Below are 15,574 nucleotides of genomic sequence, written 5' to 3' on the forward strand. Positions count from 1 at the left end.
CTGAGACACTGCAGGGGCTGTTCCTCTGAGGCCTTAGCAACTCCCTCTCCCTGCTGCAGGTACTGCTCTGTCTCCCTGTAAATGGGGAGCTAGTGGAAGGGGAAATGGAGCCCCCTGGCACTCACTAAAAGGGAAAGTGGTGGATTCTCCAACTCTTGATGTCATTGATTGAAGACTAGATGCCTTTCTGGAATGTGTGTGCCCAAAAAGTAACTATTGTACTATACTGAAAGCCTATGATATGGAGGGGGTTAGATGAGATGCTGTAAAGGTCTCTTCTGGCCAGAAAGTCTCCTACTTTTGGAAACACTGAGTGTAGTATTGGGAGCAGCCTCTGATGTTTTACTGTCTAGCTAGCTTGCTTCCTAGAATGAAGATGAATTTTGTGGTGTGATCCACAGAGCGTAGCTCAAACCTTCAAAGTGTCAGGCCAGCAGCAGGACATGAGCACTTTAGGGTTTGGTTGGGTGTGGCAGTGATATCACAAAGGCTTTTTCAAGGATCTCAGCGTACTGGTCAAAGGTGTTAGGGAGGTGGTGACCTCAGAGAGAGATGCTGTCTTCAGCCAGGGAGGACAGGGGCTTACGACCAGGGAAACCTCAGAGACCCCTGTGGCTTTGCTTCAGCAAGTCTCCTTCTCGAGGTTTCTTTTTGAGGACTGAGAGAGTGTTAGGGCTGACGTATGTGAGTGCGAGCAGGAGCCTCTTTCGAGTTTTCTCCTTTCCTTTTACTGATTTTACTTGAAAATTAGAAGGTAAGAGCCTCCAAGAGGTTTTGGAACCTGCTCAGTCTGATCCATCTGGTGCCAGGTGAATTCTCGGCATGGAAAACAGTAGTTTAAGGTGGCAGAATTTTCTTCCCTCCCTGGAATTTTGTCCCGTGGAATCACTGGGGACACTAGGGTTTGTCCTTTTCGTTTTACCTTTTCCTCCATCCCTCCTTCCTTTCTCTTCATCTCTTACTTCTTTTGTCCTTTCTCTTGTTCCCCTCCCACCTCCAGGAGTGGTGTGTGTGTTGCTGGGGGTGCTCTTCACCTCCCCTTGTGGGAAGTTGATCCAAAACTGTCGGGTTCAAATAGTGCTTGGACTCCACTGACACTAGATGCTGCCATCCTGTGGCTTAGCATTAATGTCTGGGACAACTTGGGGCAAGATCTCAACTTCCCCGCAACCCACTTCACTGCTGGCAGAATCCCTCCTGCCCCCCCTGCTACGGCCGCCTCCCTGCGCAACCTGGGTTGGGGTGGAGAAGAGGGTTCTGATAACTTGAGCTGTGGTTTGGAGGTAGAACAGCTGTCAAGGGTACTGAGGGGGAGGTAGCAGGAGCTCACCCTACAAGGTGGTGGGTTGGCACTGGAGGTTACTAGAAAGGACAAGAAGACTCCATTCTGGGGTTCAGGAGGTGAATTTATCCCTCAGTGGTGGGCAGGTGATGGGTGGAAGTAGTGCTGGTTCCAGGTGCCCTTAATTCCCGCTGATTCCTCGGGGCGTTTGAGTCTCTGACAGGTTCTCGTTCCCTTGCAGCAGGAGGACGTCACGGCCAAAAGTGATGCACCAGCTCCGCATCATCCGGCACTTGCGCCAGATTCCTGAGACACTGCAGGGGCTGTGCCTCTGAGGCCATCAGCAACTCCCGCTCCCTGCTGCAGGTACTGCTCTGGCTCACTGTAAATGGGGAGCTAGTGGAAGGGGAAATGGAGCCCCCTGGCACTCACTAAAAGGGAAAGTGGTGTATTCTCCATCTCTTGATGTCATTGAAGGAAGACTAGATGCCTTTCTGCAATGTGTGTGCCCAAAAAGTAACTATTGTACTATACAGCAAGCCTATGGTATGCAAGGGGTTAGATGAGATGCTCTAAAGGTCTCTTCTGGCCATAAAGTCTACAAATTTTGGAAACACTGAGTGTAGTATTGGGAGCAGCCTCTGATGTTTTACTGTCTAGCCGGCTTGCTTCCTAGAATGAAGACGCATTGAGTGGGGTGATCCACACAGAGTAGCTGAAACCTTCAAAGTGTCAGGCCAGCAGCAGGACATTAGCACTTCCGGGGATGGGTGGGTGTGGCAGTGACATCACAAAGGCCTTTTCAGGACCTCAGACTATTGGTCAAAGGTGTTAGGGAGGTGGTAACCTCAGAGAGAGATGCTGACATCAGCCAGGCAGGACAGGGGCTTAGGGCCAGGGAAACCTCAGAGACCCCTGTGACTTTCATAGAATCATAGAATCATAGAATATCAGGGTTGGAAGGGACCTCAAGAGGTCATCTACTCCAACCACGTCCTCAAAGCAGGACGAATTCCCAACTAAATCATCCCAGCCAGGGCTTTGTCAAGCCGTGCCTTAAAAACCTCCAAGGAAGGAGACTCCACCACCTCCCTAGTTAACGCATTCCAGTGCTTCACCACCCTCCTAGTGAAATAGTGTTTCCTAATATCCAACCTGGACCTCCCCCACTGCAACTTGAGACCATTGCTCCTTGTTCTGTCATCTGCCACCACTGAGAACAACCAAGCTCCATCCTCTTTGGAACCCCCCTTCACGTAGTTGAAGGCTGCTATCAAATCCCCCCTCATTCTTCTCTTCTGGAGACTAAACAATCCCAGTTCCCTCAGCCTCTCCTCATAAGTCATGTGCTCCAGACCCCTAATCATTTTTGTTGCTCTCCACTGGACTCTTTCCAATTTTTCCACATCCTTCTTGTAGTGTGGGGCCTGTCGGAGAAAAACAGAGTTCTCACTATTTGTTTAGGTACAGCAAGTCAGATGCTTTATTAACGCTCACAATTGCCCAGAGGGAGAGAGCTAAGCAGGTCTCTCCCAGGTAACTAATTACAGCAAGCATTTATACCTTTCATTACAGAAATAACGAGGGACAGCTGCGTTTTGTTTATACATAGGCCATCTTGATATCTCCTTTCTTCACTTGTTTTGACTCTTGCCAACATACAATATTTTCTATACCTTATCTACACAAGGTCTTCTACACCTTATCTATACCAGGTCATAATGACTTCTTACACAGTTCTTTCTCACCCGCCTCACACATTCCTCGCTTCTACAAATCTCGCGTTATTAGGGTTACAGTTAGCCTAACTCTTGCTAACGAACTGTCATGCATTGCATCCCCTTCCTGTGAGCTCTTTCTCTGCTTCCACAGGCCCCAAACTGGACACAGTATTCCAGATGAGGCCTCACCAATGTCGAATAAAGGGGAACGATCACGTTCCTCGATCTGCTGGCAATGCCCCTACTTATACAGCCCAAAATGCCGTTAGCCTTCTTGGCAACAAGAGCACACTGTTGACTCATATCCAGCTTCTCGTCCACTGTGACCCCTAGGTCCTTTTCTGCAGAACTGCTACCTAGCCATTCGGTCCCTAGTCTGTAGCAGTGCATGGGATTCTTCCGTCCTAAGTGCAGGACTCTGCACTTGTCCTTGTTGAACTTCATCAGGTTTTTTTTGGCCCAATCCTCTAATTTGTCTAGGTCCCTCTGTATCCGATCCCTACCCTCTAGCGTATCTACCACGCCTCCTAGTTTAGTGTCATCTGCAAACTTGCTGAGAGTGCAGTCCACACCATCCTCCAGATCATTAATAAAGATATTAAACAAAACCGGCCCCAGGACCGACCCTTGGGGCACTACTCCGCTTGAAACCGGCTGCCAACTAGACATGGAGCCATTGATCACTACCCGTTGAGCCCGACGATCCAGCCAGCTTTCTATCCACCTTACAGTCCATTCATCCATCCCATACTTCTTTAACTTGGTGGCAAGAATACTGTGGGAGAGCGTATCAAAAGCTTTGCTAAAGTCAAGGAATAACACATCCACTGCTTTCCCCTCATCCACAGAGCCAGTTATCTCATCATAGAAGGCAATTAGGTTAGTCAGGCACGACTTCCCCTTGGTGAATCCATGCTGACTGTTCCTGATCACTTTCCTCTCCTCTAAGTGTTTCATAATTGATTCCTTGAGGACCTGCTCCATGATTTTTCCAGGGACTGAGGTGAGGCTGACTGGCCTGTAGTTCCCCGGATCCTCCTCCTTCCCTTTTTTAAAGATGGGCACTACATTAGCCTTTTTCCAGTCATCCGGGACCTCCCTCGATCGCCATGAGTTTTCAAAAATAATGGCTAATGGCTGTGCAATCTCATCCGCCAAGTCCTTTAGCACCCTCGGATGCAGCGCATCCAGCCCCATGGAGTTGTGCACGTCCAGTTTTTCTAAATAGTCCCGAACCACTTCTTTCTCCACAGAGGGCTGGTCACCTTCTCCCCATATTGTGCTGCCCAGTGCAGCAGTCTGGGAGCTGACCTTGTTCGTGAAGACAGAGGCAAAAAAAGCATTGAGTACATTAGCTTTTTCCACATCCTCAGTCACTAGGTTGCCTCCCTCATTCAGTAAGGGGCCCACACTTTCCTTGACTTTCTTCTTGTTGCTAACATACCTGAAGAAACCCTTCTTGTTACTCTTAACATCTCTTGCTAGCTGCAACTCCAAGTGTGATTTGGCCTTCCTGATTTCACTCCTGCATGCCTGAGCAATATTTTTATACTCCTCCCTGGTCATTTGTCCAATCTTCCACTTCTTGTAAGCTTCTTTTTTGCGTTTAAGATCAGCAAGGATTTCACTGTTTAGCCAAGCTGGTCGCCTGCCATATTTACTATTCTTTCTACACATCGGGATGGTTTGTTCCTGCAACCGCAATAAGGATTCTTTAAAATACAGCCAGCTCTCCTGGACCCCTTTGCCCTTCATGTTATTCTCCCAGGGGATCCTGCCCATCTGTTCCCTGAGGGAGTCAAAGTCTGCTTTTCTGAAGTCCAGGGTCCGTATTCTGCTGCTCTCCTTTCTTCCTTGTGTCAGGATCCTGAACTCGACCATCTCATGGTCACTGCCTCCCAGGTTCCCATCCACTTTTGCTTCCCCTACTAATTCTTCCCTGTTTGTGAGCAGCAGGTCGAGAAAAGCTCTGCCCCTAGTTGGTTCCTCCAGCACTTGCACCAGGAAATTGTGCCCTACACTTTCCAAAAACTTCCTGGATTGTCTGTGCACCGCTGTATTGCTCTCCTAGCAGATATCAGGGTGATTAAAGTCTCCCATGAGAACCAGGGCCTGCGATCTAGCAACTTCTGCTAGTTGCCAGAAGAAAGCCTCGTCCACCTCATCCCCCTGGTCTGGTGGTCTATACCAGACTCCAACCGTGACATCCCCCTTGTTGCTCACACTTCTCAACTTTATCCAGAGACTCTCAGCTTTTTCTACAGTTTCATACCGGACCTCTGAGCACTCATACTCCTCTCTTACATACAATGCAACTCCCCCACCTTTTCTGCCCTGCCTGTCCTTCCTGAACAGTTTATATCCATCCATGACAGTACTCCAGTCATGTCAGTTATCCCACCAAGTGTCTGTTATTGCTTCAGCAAGTCTCCTTCTCGAGGTCTCTCTTTGAGGACTGAGAGAGTATTAGTGTTCACATGTGTGAGTGCGAGCAGGAGCCTCTTTGGAGTTTTCTCCTTTCCTTTGACGGATTTTACTAGAAAACAGACGTCCCTATTTAGAAGGTAAGGGCCTCCAAGAGGTTTTGGAACCTGCTCAGTCTGATCCATCTGGTGCCAGCTGAATTCTAGGCATGGAAAACACTAGGTTAAGGTGGCAGAATTTTATTCCCTCTGTGGGATTTTGTCCCGTAGAATCACAGGGGACATTAGTGTTTGTCATTTTCGTTTTACCTTTTCCTCCATCCCTCCTTCCTTTCTCTTCATCTCTTACTTCTTTTGTCCTTTCTCCTGTTCACCTGCCACCACCAGGAGTGGGGTGTGTGTGTGTGTGTGTGTGTGTGTGTGTTGCTGGGGGTGCTCTTCACCTCCCCTTGTGGGAAGTTGATCCAAAACTGTGAGGTTGAAATAGTGCTTGAACTCCAATGACACTAGATGCTGCCATCCTGTGGCTTAGCATTAGTGTCTGGGATGATTGGGGCAAGATCTCAACCTCCCCGCAACCCACTTCACTGCTGCCAGAATCCCTCTGTCCCCTTTGACAGGTTCTCGTTCCCTTGCAGCAGGAGGACGTCATGGCCAGAGTGATGCACCAGCTCTGCATCATCCGGCACTTGTGCCAGGTGCCTTAGACACTGCAGGGGCTGTGCCTCTGAGGCCATCAGCAACTCCCGCTCCCTGCTGCAGGTACTGCTCTGGCTCACTGTAAATGGCGAGCTAGTGGAAGGGGAAATGGAGCCCCCTGGCACTCAGTAAAAGGGAAAGTGGTGGATTCTCCATCTCCTGATGTCGTTTCATGAAGACTAGATGCCTTTCTGGAATGTGTGTGCCCAAAAAGTACCTATTGTACTATACAGGAAGCCTATGATATGCAGGGGGTTAGATGAGATGTTCTAAATGTCTCTTCTGGCCATAAAGTGTAGTAATTTTGGAAACACTGAGTGTAGCATTGGGAGCAGCCTCTGATGCTTTACTGTCTAGCCGGCTTGCTTCCTAGAATGAAGACGCATCGAGTGGGGTGATCCACAGAGAGTAGCTGAAACCTTCAAAGTGTCAGGGCAGCAGCAGGACATTAGCACTTCAGGGGATGGGTGGGTGTGGCAGTGACATCACAAAGGCCTTTTGCAGTGTAGTAGTTCCGGGGTGGGGCTCGTCCCTTCCTGGGGTACCTGGGAGCCAGGCCGCCCCGCTACAAAGCGAATAACAGTTAGGGCCCAGACCTTTGGGTAGGGGCTGAGCACACAATTAGCAGTTCGGCGCTCAGGCCTTTGTGCAGGGACTGAGCACACAATCAACAGTTCAGAGCTCAGGCCCTTATGCAGGGACTGAGCACACAATCAACAGCTCCGGCCCTGGGTCAGGGTGGGGAACAAACCAGTAGTCAGTCAGCGGCCCAGGCCTTGTAGCAGGAGCTGGGTCAGTTTGGTTTAGCCCAGGCCCTAGGTCAGGGCAGGGCAGCAAACCAATCGTCAGTCAGAGGCCCAGGCCCCTTGGACAAGGAGGAGGAGAGACTGCCACCCAGCACGGGGTGGCAGGGGGGAACACAGGCCCACCCACTCCACTGTGTTCCAGCCCGGGGCCCTATCCGCAGCAGTCCGTCTGCCGCGCAGTCAGTGGGGATCCTGACCGCAACACACTGACATGGGTTCGGGGTCTGCTATCCCCGGGCCACTTCCCATCTCCTCCTCCATGGGTACCTGTTCCTCCTGAGTTCCGTCTGCTGGGTCGCAGATCATGGGCTCCTCCGGGCCCCGAGCAGCAGGTAGGTCTGTCACTCCCTCTGGGCCCTTGGCGGGGGAAGCTCAGACCGTTCCTCAGGATACCGGGCTCTCGGCAGGCTCAGGTCCGCGGGAGCTCGGGCACCAGCGTCTGTCCTCTCCCGCTGCCGGCCAGCTACTGAGCGCTGTGGCTTGGCCTTTATACTTCCTGTCCCGCCCCTTGACTTCCGGGGGGTGGGGACAGGCCGCGGTGGCCTTGACTTCCTGGGGCGCCTGGGAGCCAGGCCGCCCCGCTACATGCAGTATCTCAGCGTATTGGTCAAAGGTGTTAGGGAGGTGGTGACCTCAGAGAGAGATGCTGACATCAGTCAGGGGCGCAGGGCCAGGGAAACCTCAGAGACCCCTGTGGCTTTGCTTTAGCAAGTCTCCTTCTCGAGGTCTCTCTTTGAGGACTGAGAGAGTATTAGGGTTCACGTATGTGAGTGAGAGCAGGAGCCTCTTTCGAGTTTTCTCCTTCCCTTTTACTGATTTTACTAGAAAACAGACGTCCCTGTTTAGAAGGTAAGAGCCTCCAAGAGGTTTTTGAACCTGCTCAGTCTGATCCACCTGGTGCCCGTTGAATTCTAGGCATGGAAAACACTAGTTCAAGGTGACAGAATTTTGTAGTCCACACGGGATTTTGTCCCGTGGAATCACTGGGGACATTAGGGTTTGTCCTTTTCGTTTTACCTTTTCCACGATCCCTCCTTCCTTTCTCTTCATCTCTTACTTCTTTTGTCCTTTCTCCTGTTCTCCTCCCACCACCAGGAGTGGTGTGTGTGTGTGTGTGTGTGTGTGTGTGTGTGTGTGTGTGTGTTTGTGTTGCTGGGGGTGATCTTCACCTCCTCTTGTGGGAAGTTCATCCAAAACTGTGGGGTTGAAATAGTGCTTGGACTCCACAGACACTAGATGCTGCCATCCTGTGGCTTAGCGTTAGTGTCTCGGATGACTTGGGCAAGATCTCAACCTCCCCGCAACCCACTTCACTGCTGCCAGAATCCCTCCTGCCCCCACTGCTAGACCCGCCTCCCAGCCCAACCTTGGTGGGGGTGCAGAAGAGGGTTCTGATAACTTGAGCTGTGGTTTGGAGGTGGAACAGCTGTCAAGGACACTGAGGGGGAGGTAGCAGGAGCTCACCCTAGAAGGAGGGGGATTGGCACTGGAGGTTACTAGAAAGGACAAGAAGACTCCATTCTGGGTTTCAGGAGGTGAATTTATCCCTCAGTGTTGGGTAGGTGCTGAGTGGAAATACTGCTGGTTCCAGGTGCCCTTAATTCCCCCTGATTCCTCGGGGCGTTTGAGTCTCTGACAGGTTCTCATTCCCTTGCAGCAGGAGGGCGTCACAGCCAAAGTGAGGCACCAGCTCCGCATCATCCATCACTTGCGCCAGGTGCCAGAGACACTGCAGGGGTTGTGCCTCTGAGGCCTTCAGCAACTCCCGCTCCCTGTTGCAGGTACTGCTCTGGCTCACTGTAAATGGGGAGCTAGTGGAAGGGGAAATGGAGCCCCCTGGCACTCAGTGAAAGGGAAAGTGGTGGATTCTCCATCTCTTGAAGTCATTGAATGAAACTAGATGCCTTTCTGGAATGTTTGTGCCCAAAAAGTAACTATTGTCCTATAGAGGAAGCCTATGATATGCAGGGGGTTAGATGAGATGCTCTAAAGGTCTCTTCTGGCCATAAAGTGTATTAATTTTGGAAACACTGAGTGTAGCATTGGGAGCAGCCTCTAATGTTTTACTGTCTAACCGGCTTGCTTCCTAGAATGAAGACGCATTGAGTGGGGTGATCCACAGAGAGTAGCTCAAACCTTCAAAGTGTCAGGCCAGCAGCAGGATATTAGCACTTCAGGGGATGGGTGGGTGTGGCAGTGACATCACAAAGGCCTTTTGCAGGAGCTCAGCCTATTGGTCAAAGTTGTTAGGGAGGTGGTGACCTCAGAGAGAGATGCTGACATCAGCCAGGCAAAACAGGGGCGCAGGGCCAGGGAAACCTCAGAGACCCCTGTGGCTTTGCTTCAGCAAGTCTCCTTCTCGAGCTCTCTTTGAGAACTGAGAGAGTATTAGGGTTCACATATGTGAGTGTGAGCAGGAGCCTCTTTCGACTTTTCTCCTTTCCTTTTACCCATTTTACTAGAAAACAGAAGTCCCTGTTGAGAAAGTAAGTGCCTCGGAGAGGTTTGTAACCTGTTGAGTCTGATCCACCTGGTGCCATCTGAATTCTAGGCATGGAAAACACTAGTTTAAGGTGGCAGAATTTTATTCCCTCCCTGGGATTTTGTCCCGTAGAATGACTGGGGATATTAGGAAAACAACAAGGAGTCTGGTGGCACCTTAAAGACTAACAGATTGATTTGGGCATAAGCTTTCATGAGTAAAAGCCTCACTTCTTCGGATGCATAGAGTGAAAGTTACAGATGCAGGCATTATATACTGACACATGGAGAGCAGGGAGTTACTTCACAAGTGGAGAACCAGTGTTGACAGGGCCAATTCAAAAATCAGGGTGGATGTAGTCCACTCCAAATAATAGATGAGGAGGTGTCAATTCCAGGAGAGGAAAAGCTGCTTCTGTAGTGAGCCAGCCACTCCCAGTCCCTATTCAAGCCCAGATTAATGGTTTTGAATTTGCAAATGAATTTTAGTTCTGCTGTTTCTCTTTGAAGTCTGTTTCTGAAGTTTTTTTGTTCAATGATAGTGACTTTTAAATCTGTAATAGAATGACCAGGGAGATTGAAGTGTTCACATACTGGCTTATGTATGTTACCATTCCTGCTGTCGGACATGGGGACATTAGGGTTTGTCCTTTTCCTTTTACCTTTTCCTCCATCCCTCCTTCCTTTCTCTTCATCTCTTACTTCTTTTGTCCTTTCTCTTGTTCCCCTCACACCACCAGGAGTGGTGTGTGTGTGTGTGTGTGTGTGTGGTGCTGATGGTTCTCTTCTCCTCCCCTTGTGGGGAGTTGATCCAAAACTGTGGGGTTGAAATAGTGCTTGGACCCCACTGACAGTAGATGCTGCCATTGTGTGACTTAGCATTAGTGTCTGGGATGACTTGGGTCAAGATCTCAACCTCCCTGCAACCCACTTCACTGCTGTCAGAATCCCTCCTGCACACCCTGTTAGAGCCGCCTCCCAGCCCAACCTGTGTCGGGGTGGAGAAGAGGGTTCTGATGACTTGAGCTGTGGTTTGGAGGTGGAATATCTGTGAAGGGCACTGAGCAGGAGGTAGCAGGAGCTCACCCTACAAGGAGGGGGGGTTGGCTCTGGAGGTTTCTAGAAAGGACAAGAAGACTCCATTTTGGGGTTCAGGAGGTGAATTCATCTCTCATTGATGGGCAGGTGCTGGGTGGAAATACTGCTGGTTCCAGGTTCCCTTAATTCCCCCTGATTCCTTGGGGCGTTTGAGTCTCTGACAGGTTCTCGTTCCCTTGCAGCAGGAGGACGTCACGGCCAAAGGGATGCACCAGCTCTGCATCATCCGGCACTTACGCCATGTGCCTGAGACACTGCAGGGGCTGTTCCTCTGAGGCCTTAGCAACTCCCTCTCCTGGCTGCAGGTACTGCTCTGTCTCACTGTAAATGGGGAGCTAGTGGAAGGGGAAATGGAGCCCCCTGGCACTCACTAAAAGGGAAAGTGGTGGATTCTCCATCTCTTGATGTCATTGATTGAAGACTAGATGCCTTTCTGGAATGTGTGTGCCCAAAAAGTAACTATTGTACTATACTGGAAGCCTATGATATGGAGGGGGTTAGATGAGATGCTGTAAAGGTCTCTTCTGGCCAGAAAGTCTCCTATTTTTGGAAACACTGAGTGTAGTATTGGGTGCAGCCTCTGATGTTTTACTGTCTAGCTAGCTTGCTTCCTAGAATGAAGACGAATTTTGTGGTGTGATCCACAGAGCGTAGCTCAAACCTTCAAAGTGTCAGGCCAGCAGCAGGACATGAGCACTTTAGGGTTTGGTTGGGTGTGGCAGTGATATCACAAAGGCTTTTTCAAGGACCTCAGCGTACTGGTCAAAGGTGTTAGGGAGTTGGTGACCTCAGAGAGAGATGCTGTCTTCAGCCAGGGAGGACAGGGGCTTACGACCAGGGAAACCTCAGAGACCCCTGTGGCTTTGCTTCAGCAAGTCTCCTTCTCGAGGTTTCTTTTTGAGGACTGAGAGAGTGTTAGGGTTGACGTATGTGAGTGCGAGCAGGAGCCTCTTTCGAGTTTTCTCCTTTCCTTTTACTGATTTTACTTGAAAATTAGAAGGTAAGAGCCTCCAAGAGGTTTTGGAACCTGCTCAGTCTGATCCATCTGGTGCCAGCTGAATTCTCGGCATGGAAAACAGTAGTTTAAGGTGGCAGAATTTTCTTCCCTCCCTGGAATTTTGTCCCGTGGAATCACTGGGGACACTAGGGTTTGTCCTTTTCGTTTTACCTTTTCCTCCATCCCTCCTTCCTTTCTCTTCATCTCTTACTTCTTTTGTCCTTTCTCTTGTTCCCCTCCCACCTCCAGGAGTGGTGTGTGTGTTGCTGGGGGTGCTCTTCACCTCCCCTTGTGGGAAGTTGATCCAAAACTGTCGGGTTCAAATAGTGCTTGGACTCCACTGACACTAGATGCTGCCATCCTGTGGCTTAGCATTAGTGTCTGGGACAACTTGGGGCAAGATCTCAACTTCCCCGCAACCCACTTCACTGCTGGCAGAATCCCTCCTGCCTCCCCTGCTAGGGCCGCCTCCCTGCGCAACCTGGGTTGGGGTGGAGAAGAGGGTTCTGATAACTTGAGCTGTGGTTTGGAGGTAGAACAGCTGTCAAGGGTACTGAGGGGGAGGTAGCAGGAGCTCACCCTACAAGGTGGTGGGTGGGCACTGGAGGTTACTAGAAAGGACAAGAAGACTCCATTCTGGGGTTCAGGAGGTGAATTCATCCCTCAGTGGTGGGCAGGTAGTCAGTTTAAATACTGCTGGTTCCAGGTGCCCTTAATTCCCCCTGATTCCTCGGGGCGTTTGAGTCTCTGACAGGTTCTCGTTCCCTTGCAGGAGGAGGACGTCACGGCCAAAGTGATGCACCCGCATCATCCGCCACTTGCGCCAGGTGCCTGGGACACTGCAGGGGCTGCGCCTCTGAGGCCTTCAGCAACTCCCGCTCCCTGCTGCAGGTACTGCTCTGTCTCCCTGTAAATGGGGAGCTAGTGGAAGGGGAAATGGAGCCCCCTGGCACTCACTAAAAGGGAAAGTGGTGGATTCTCCATCTCTTGATGTCATTGAATGAAGACTAGATGCCTTTCTGGAATGTGTGTGCCCAAAAAGTAACTATTGTACTATACAGGAGGCCTATGATATGTAGGGGCTTAGATGAGATGCTCTAAAGGTCTCTTGTGGCCATAAAGTCTACAAATTTTGGAAACACTGAGTGTAGTATTGGGAGCAGCCTCTGATGTTTTACCGTCTAGCCGGCTTGCTTCCTAGAATGAACAGGCATTGAGTGGGGTGATCCACAGAGAGTAGCTGAAATCTTCAAAGTGTCAGCCCAGCAACAGGACATTAGCACTTCCGGGGAAGGGTGGGTGTGGCAGTGATAGCACAAAGGCCTTTTGCAGGACGTCAGCCTATTGGTCAAAGGTGTTAGGGAGGTGGTGACCTCCGAGAGAGATGCTGACATCAGCCTGGCAGGACAGGAGCACAGGGCCAGGGAAACCTCAGAGACCCCTGTGGCTTTGCTTCAGCAAGTCTCCTTCTCGAGGTCTCTATTTGAGGACTGAGAGAGTGTTAGGGTTGACGTATGTGAGTGTGAGCAGGAGCCTCTTTCGAGTTTTCTCCTTTCCTTTTGACGGATTTTACTAGGAAACAGACGTCCCTATTTAGAAGGTAAGAGCCTCCAAGAGGTTTTGGAACCTGCTCAGTCTGATCCATCTGGTGCCAGCTGAATTCTAGGCATGGAAAACAGTAGTTTAAGATGGCAGAATTTTATTCCCTCCCTGGGATTTTGTCCCGTAGAATCACTGGGGACATTAGGGTTTGTCCTTTTCGTTTTACCTTTTCCTCCATCCCTCCTTCCTTTCTCTTCATCTCTTACTTCTTTTGTCCTTTCTCCTGTTCCCCTTTCACCACCAGGAGTGGTGTGTGTGTGTGTGTGTGTGTGTGTGTGTGTTTGTGTGTGTGTTGCTGGGGGTGCTCTTCACCTCCCCTTGTGGGGAGTTCATCCAAAACTGTATGGTTGAAATAGTGCTTGGACTCCACTGACACTAGATGCTGCCATCCTGTGGCTTAGCATTAGTGTCTGGGATGACTTGGGGCAAGATCTCAACCTCCCCTCAACCCACTTCACTTCTGGCAGAATCCCTCCTGCCCCCCCGCTAGAGCCGCCTCGATGCCCAACCTGGTTGGGGGTGCAGAAGAGGGTTCTGATAACTTGAGGTTTGGTTTGGAGGTGGAACAGCTGTGAAGAACACTGAGGGGGAGGTAGCAGGAGGTAATCCTACAAGGAGGGGGGTTGGCACTGGAGGATACTAGAAAGGACAAGAAGACTCCATTCTGGGGTTCAGGAGGTGAATTCATCCCTCAGCGGTGGGCAGGTGGTGGGTGGAAATACTGCTGGTTCCAGGTGCCCTTAATTCCCCCTGATTCCTCGGGACCTTTGAGTCTCTGACAGGTTCTCGTTCCCTTGCAGCAGGAGGACGTCACGGCCAAAGTGATGCACCAGCTCCGCATCATCCGGCACTTGCGCCAGATGCCTGAGACACTGCAGGGGCTGTTCCTCTGAGGCCTTCAGCAACTCCCGCTCCCTGCTGCAGGTACTGCTCTTGCTCACTGTAAATGGGGAGCTAGTGGAAGGGGAAATGGAGCCCCCTGGCCCTCACTAAAAGGGAAAGTGGTGGATTCTCCATCTCTTGATGTCATTGAATGAAGACTAGATACCTTTCTGGAATGTGTGTGCCCAAAGAGTAACTATTGTACTATACAGTAAGCCTATGATATGCAGCGGGTTAGATGAGATGCTCTAAAGGTCTCTTCTGACAATAAAGTCTACAAATTTTGGAAACACTGAGTGTAGCATTGGGAGCAGCCTCTGATGTTTTACTGTCTAGCCCGCTTGCTTCCTAGAATGAGGATGCATTGAGTGGGGTGATCCACAGAGAGTAGCTCAAACCTTCAAAGTGTCAGGCCAGTAGCAGGACATTAGCACTTTAGGGTTTGGTTGGGTGTGGCAGTGATATCACAAAGGCCTTATCCTGGACCTCAGCCTATGGGTCAAAGGTGTTAGGGAGGTGGTTACCTGAGAGAGAGATGCTGACATCAGCCAGGCAGGACAGGAGCGCAGGGCCAGGGAAACCTCAGAGACCCCTTTGGCTTTGCTTTAGCAAGTCTCCTTCTCGAGGTCTCCCTTTTTAGGACTCAGAGAGTATTAGGGTTCAAGTATGTGAGTGCGAGGAGGAACCTCTTTCGAGTTTCTCCTTTTATTGATTTTACTAGAAAACAGACGTGCCTGTTGAGAAGGTAAGAACCTTGGAGAGGTTTTTAACCTGCTCAGTCTGCAGTCTGATCCATCTGGTGCCAGCTGAATTCTAGGCATGGAAAACACTAGTTCAAGGTGGCAGAATTTTATAGCCCACCTGGGATTTTGTGCTGTAGAATCACTGGGGACATTAGGGTTTGTCCTTTTCCTTTTACCTTTTCCTCCATCCCATCTCAAATTAAATTATAAATTAATGGAGATATCCCATCTCCTAGAACTGGAAGGGACCTTGAAAGGTCATCAAGTCAAGCCCCCTGCCTTCACTAGCAGGACCAAGTACTGATTTTGCCCCAGATCCCCAAGTGGCCCCCTCAAGGATTGAACTCACAACCCTGGGTTTAGCAGGCCAATGCTCAAACCACTGAGCTATCCCTCCCCCCGCAAAAATCAGTACTTGGTCCTAAGTGGCCCCCTCAAGGATTGAACTCTCAACCCTGGGTTTAGCAGGCCAGTGCTCAAACCACTGAGCTATCCCTCCCTCCTTGCTTTCTCTTGTTCCCCTCCCACCACCAGGAGTGGTGTGTGTGTGTGTGTGTGTTGCTGGGGGTGCTCTTCACCTCCCCTTGTGGGAAGTTGACACTGCAAGGGCTGTGCCTCTGTGGACATCAGCAACTCCCACTCCCTGCTGCAGGTGCTGCTCTGGCTCACTGTAAATGGGGTGCTAGTGGAAGGGGAAATGGAGCCCCCTGGCACTCACTAAAAGGGAAAGTGGTGGATTCTCCAACTCTTGATGTCATTGATTGAAGACTAGATGCCTTTCTGGAATGTGTGTGCCCAAAAAGTAACTACTGTACTATACTGGAAGCCTATGATATGGAG

General features: G+C 50.4%; 1 long non-coding RNA gene across 1 annotated transcript; it reads left to right on the forward strand.

The window, feature by feature from the left end:
* Positions 1–1,515: 1,515 nt before the first annotated feature.
* LOC135977855 (uncharacterized) lies at positions 1,516–8,712 on the forward strand. The gene is made up of 3 exons (XR_010595298.1): positions 1,516–1,648; positions 6,065–6,188; positions 8,589–8,712. It is a non-coding gene; the product is annotated as an uncharacterized LOC135977855 (long non-coding RNA).
* The last annotated feature ends 6,862 nt before the right edge of the window (positions 8,713–15,574 follow it).

This window comes from Chrysemys picta, unplaced genomic scaffold, assembly GCF_011386835.1.
Source record: "Chrysemys picta bellii isolate R12L10 unplaced genomic scaffold, ASM1138683v2 scaf45, whole genome shotgun sequence".
Taxonomy (NCBI): Eukaryota; Metazoa; Chordata; order Testudines; family Emydidae; genus Chrysemys; species Chrysemys picta.